General features: G+C 43.9%; 1 long non-coding RNA gene across 1 annotated transcript; it reads left to right on the top strand.

Moving 5' to 3' along the window:
* Positions 1–4,414: 4,414 nt before the first annotated feature.
* Positions 4,415–5,472, top strand: LOC140808766 (uncharacterized). Its single transcript, XR_012113011.1, has 3 exons — positions 4,415–4,514; positions 4,656–4,694; positions 5,236–5,472. It is a non-coding gene; the product is annotated as an uncharacterized lncRNA (long non-coding RNA).

Raw genomic sequence — 5,472 nt, 5'->3', positions numbered from 1 at the left:
GGGGAGCATGAACGTGGATGAGTATATTCTCAAGTTTGAGGAGGGTTGCCTATTTGCTCCGTACATTGCTACCAGTGATAAAGATAAAGGCGCTCACTTCATTCGAGGCCTTAGAGCGGAGATTCGACGGGATATCAATATGTCCAAGGCTGTTACTTTCAAGGAGATTGTGTCCAAGGCGTTGCTAGAAGAGCAGGACGAGAAGGATATCGCCAGGGAGAGACAGGCGAGGCACCAGGCTAGTGTTCAGAGAGGCCAGAGTTCAGGTCAGCGTGGTAGAGATCGATTCAAGGGGAAGGGCAAGGTGGATCAGAGTCCTAGGCCACCGTCAGCGCCAGTTGCTCCGTCTGATTCTGAGAGATCCTTGTGTCCCAAGTGTGGCAGACCTCATCGTGGAGAGTGTAGATTTGGCTCTCGTTCTTGCTATCGTTGTGGCATGCCAGGCCACATTTCCAGAGATTGTCCTAAGGGAGCTAGCCAGGAGAAGGTGCAGGGTCGTATCTTTTCGATGACTAAGGAAGGTATTAATCGTAATTCTTCTGTAATCTCTAGTTCCATTTTAATTTCAGGCAGAGTAGCTACTACTTTGATTGATACTGGTGCTACTCATTCTTTTATGTCTGAATTGTTTTTGAGATCTTTGGGTATAGTTCCTTCTGTTATTCCCCTTCAGCTTAGTGTTGTTTTGCCTTCGGGAGATGTTTTGTGCCCGACTTCCATAGTGTATGCGTGCCCCGTTCGTTTTGTTGATCGAGAGGTCTTTGCTGATTTGATTGTGATCCCGATGGTTGCCTTTGATGTTATTCTTGGCATGGATTGGCTGTCGACCTATCGTGCTGTTATTGATTGCGTTGCTAAGACGGTGACTTTTGCAGATGATAGCCAGGGAGGAGTTCTCGCCAGCTCAGGTACTTCGCTGGTCCTTCCTTTTATTTCGTGTCTTGATGCTGAGAGGCTATTGTGTAGAGGTTGTGATGTTTTTCTGGCATCTGTTGTGGATGTTGATAGACTGATTAAGTTGAATATTGATGATATTGATGTGGTGAGGGAGTTTGCTGATGTGTTTGAGGATGATGTTCCGGGTTTGCCGCCGGATAGAGATGTAGAGTTTGTTATTGATCTTGCTCCAGGTACGGTTCTTATTTCTAAGGCTCCGTATAGGATGGCTCCTACTGAGATGAAAGAGTTGAAGACGCAGTTGCAGGATCTTCTAGATAAGGGTTTTATTCGTCCGAGTTCTTCGCCTTGGGGAGCTCCGGTTCTATTTGTTAAGAAGAAGGATGGTTCTTTGCGTCTGTGTATCGACTATAGGGAGCTCAACAAAGTGACGATCAAGAACAAGTATCCGTTGCCACGGATTGATGATTTGTTTGACCAACTCCAGGGTGCCACTGTTTTCTCGAAGATTGATCTTCGGTCTGGCTACTATCAGTTGAAGGTTAGGGAGTCCGATATCCCTAAGACGGCTTTCCGGACCAGGTATGGTCACTATGAGTTTCTCGTGATGTCTTTTGGTTTGACCAATGCCCCTTCTGTCTTCATGGACCTGATGAACCGTGTGTTCAAGCCGTATTTGGATAGCTTTGTCATTGTTTTTATCGATGATATCTTGATCTATTCCAAGACCAGAGAGCTTCATTCAGAGCATCTCAGAGTTGTTCTCCAGTTGTTGAGAGAGCGGAGGTTGTTTGCCAAGTTGAAGAAGTGTGAGTTTTGGTTGGATCAGATTTCTTTTCTAGGCCATGTTGTTTCGAGAGATGGCATTGCTGTTGATCCGTTGAAGATTGAGGCGATTCAGAGTTGGCCTATTCCTACGACTGTTTCTGAGGTACGCAGTTTCCTTAGTTCGGCGGGTTATTATCGTCGTTTCATTTCAGATTTCTCCAAGATTGCCTTGCCATTGTCCAATTTGACAAGGAAGACTGTGAAGTTCGAGTGGTCTATAGACTGCCAGAGCGCATTTCAGGAGTTGAAGGATAGATTGACGACGACTCCTGTTCTTTCTTTGCCTTGTGGTTCAGAGGACTTTGTTGTCTTTACCGATGCGTCGAAGAAGGGTCTCGGTGCAGTGTTGATGCAGAGAGGTAAGGTCATTGCCTATGCTTCTCGCCAGTTGAAGGATTATGAGAAGAATTATCCGACGCATGATTTAGAGTTGGCAGCTGTGGTTTTTGCCCTGAAGATTTGGAGACACTACTTGTATGGCGAAAAGTGTGAGATCTTCACAGACCACAAGAGTTTGAAGTATCTGTTTTCTCAGAGAGAGCTCAATATGCGGCAGAGGAGGTGGTTAGAGCTGGTCAAAGATTACGATGTGACTATCAGTTATCACCTAGGGAAGGCGAATGTTGTGGCTGATGCTTTGAGTCGTAAGTCAAGTGCTTCATTGAGTTCTTTGATTCAGAGACCGTTGCTGATGGATTTGCAGAGAGAGGAGATTGATCTGGTGATTCCAGGCACCATTGCTCGTCTTTCAGCGTTGGTTATTCGATCTTCTTTGACGGACAGGATTCGTAGAGAGCAGTCGACTGATGTTCAGTTGACAGAGTTGAGAGATAGAGCAGAGATTAGAGGTAATTCAGAGTTTGCCTTGAATGGTGATGGTTTGGTGACTTTCAGAGGTCGTATTTGTGTTCCTGTTGGCGATGATATTCGTAGAGATATTCTGACAGAGGCTCATACCGCACCTTATTCGATTCATCCAGGCAGTACGAAGATGTATCAGGATCTTCGTCGACTCTATTGGTGGCCAGGTATGAAGAAGGATGTTGTCGTGTTCATTTCTCAGTGCCTTACTTGTCAGCAGGTGAAGATTGAGCACCAGAGACCTGCTGGGACATTGTTGTCGTTGCCGATTCCTCAGTGGAAGTGGGAGCATATTACGATGGATTTCGTGACTGGTCTTCCCAGAGTGCAGAGAGGTTTCAATTCTATTTGGGTTATCGTTGATAGATTGACCAAGTCAGCTCATTTTCTCCCAGTCAAGACGACGTATTCGATGAATCAGTATGCCGAGGACTACATAGCAGAGATTGTCAGACTTCATGGTGTCCCTGTGTCGATCGTGTCTGATCGTGACCCTAGATTTACTTCAGAGTTTTGGAAGAGTTTGCACAGAGCTATGGGTTCGCGGTTAGCGTTCAGTACAGCCTATCATCCTCAGAGCGATGGTCAGTCAGAGAGAGTCATTCAGATTCTTGAGGATATGCTCAGAGCTTGTACTATAGACTTTCCAGGTAGCTGGGATTCTTTGTTGCCTTTGGTTGAGTTCACTTATAATAATAGCTACCAGGCGACGATTGGCATGGCACCGTATGAGGCACTTTATGGCAGGAAGTGCAGATCTCCCTTGTATTGGGACGAGGTTGGTGAGAGGAAGATGTTGGGACCAGAGTTGGTCCAGCAGACTGCCGATGTTGTTGCTGTTATCAGAGAAAGGATGAAGACTGCCCAGTCCAGACAGAAGAGCTATGCAGATGTTCGTCGTAGGCCTTTGCAGTTCGAGGTTGGCGATCATGTATTTCTGAAGATAGCACCTCTCAAGGGTGTGATGAGATTTGGCAAGAAGGGCAAGTTGAGTCCTAGATTTATTGGTCCATTCGAGATTTTGGACAGAGTTGGTGACAGAGCCTACAGATTATCCCTACCTCCAGATCTTGACAGAGTCCATAATGTGTTTCACGTATCGATGCTCAGGAAGTATGTTGCAGATCCTTCCCATGTTCTTCGCCATGAGCCATTGGACTTGACGCCGAATTTGACGTATCAAGAGATTCCGATTCAGATTTTGGATCGCACAGTTAGAGTTCTGAGGAACAAAGAGATCGGCATTGTCAAAGTTCTTTGGAGGAACCATTTGATAGAGGAGGCTACGTGGGAACCAGAGGATGAGATGAGAGAGAAGTATCCTGAGTTGTTCGTGCCGTGACGTCAATTTCGCGGACGAAATTCCCTTAAGGGGGGGAGATTGTAATAGCCGAACCCGGTGTACGGTACGATTTAAGTTTCGTTTGTTATTTGGGATATTTGATTAGATGTTCAGAGTTGTATTTTTGGGCTATAGTATTGTTAGTTTTATTGTCTTGAGGTGTTAGTTGATGTTGGTTGTTCGTTTCAGCGTTTCGGTTTGATTTTAGTTGCTTGGGAATAGTGCTTTGCCGTGAGCACACCGCACCCGCGGTGATGTAGCTACCGCCCCCGCGGTAGAGACCGCACCCGCGCTGCTTGCGTCGCCGCACCCGCGCTGTTCGTGTTCCAGAATTTTTGAGTATGCCGTAGCTTAGGCGCACCCGCGGTCCTTGTGTTGGCGCACCCGCGGTGAAGGTATGGGCGAGATATTTAGTCGATTTTGGAGTGGTTGGCTATCACTTTTCCTTTTCCTTTCCTTCTCATTCTCGACTTTTCTCTCCATTTTAGGGGTTTTCATCATTTCTTTCACTCCCTATCTTCGATTCAAGCGTTTGTTTGGAATTTCGACTTGAGTTCGACGTTCTCCTTGGTGCTAGGAAGCTTGGGTAAGCTTTTGGTGCGATTCTGTTAAGGTTGTAAATTAAGAGTTGTTTAGGTTGGTTGTTTATGTGGATTTATGGATTATTTAGCTTGTAATCTTGGATATTTAGTTGATATTGGTGTTATTTGTGGATTATTTGTTGTAGGTGGTGATCAAGAGCTAAGTTGAGGTGTTGTTGTGGTTTGTAAGTGGAATTTCATTCCTTTTTGCTCACATGATTATATATGTATGTGTTTCAAAGAGTTTATTGTGTTATTCCCTTCCATTTGATCCATAGTATGTATTGTATATGTATTGGAGGCATTGTATGTCTCATTATTGATTAAAGGGAATACAAAGAGATATATAGAGTTCAAAGTGATTGTTAAAACCAGAGAAGAGTTTAAATGTTTTCGGATTGATAAATACATAGTCAGAGATTGCATGCAATATTAGATGATCATCGCCTATAGGCTTATATCCCTCAGAGTTATCGGTATTTATATCGATTTGGGATACGAGCACCCCAGAGCAGAGATACTATTGATATCAATCCCCAGAGCAAAAGAGAAATACCATCATATTTTTATGCTATTGCTATATTATTGATATTCAGAGTTTACAGTTCAGAGTTGATGGTATTTATGATTTCAAAGAGATGTTTTACAGAGATTATTGTTTATTGTTATGTAAGAGTTCCACTTGCTGAGATTTATTCTCATTTCAGTTATTTTCATGTGATGCAGATCAGAGTGGTGCCCCGGGACGTTGACTGTAGATCGGGGGTCATATGCATACACCGTTGGAAGGAGGATTTTGGCATGATCATAGGAATGATGTTTTGTTTTTGTTATGTCATTTAAATGATCATGTATTTATTTTGTAAAGATATTTAAACAAATGTATTTTGAAACTCCTTCCGTATATTTTGAAAAGAGAAAATTTTATTTCCGCTGCGTATTTATTTTTAAGAGGATCGGGGT

This window comes from Primulina eburnea, chromosome 13 (assembly GCF_022965805.1).
Source record: "Primulina eburnea isolate SZY01 chromosome 13, ASM2296580v1, whole genome shotgun sequence".
NCBI lineage: Eukaryota > Viridiplantae > Streptophyta > Magnoliopsida > Lamiales > Gesneriaceae > Primulina > Primulina eburnea.
Note: the sequence above shows the minus strand (reverse complement) of the source record. Positions and strands in the feature narration are given on the sequence as shown.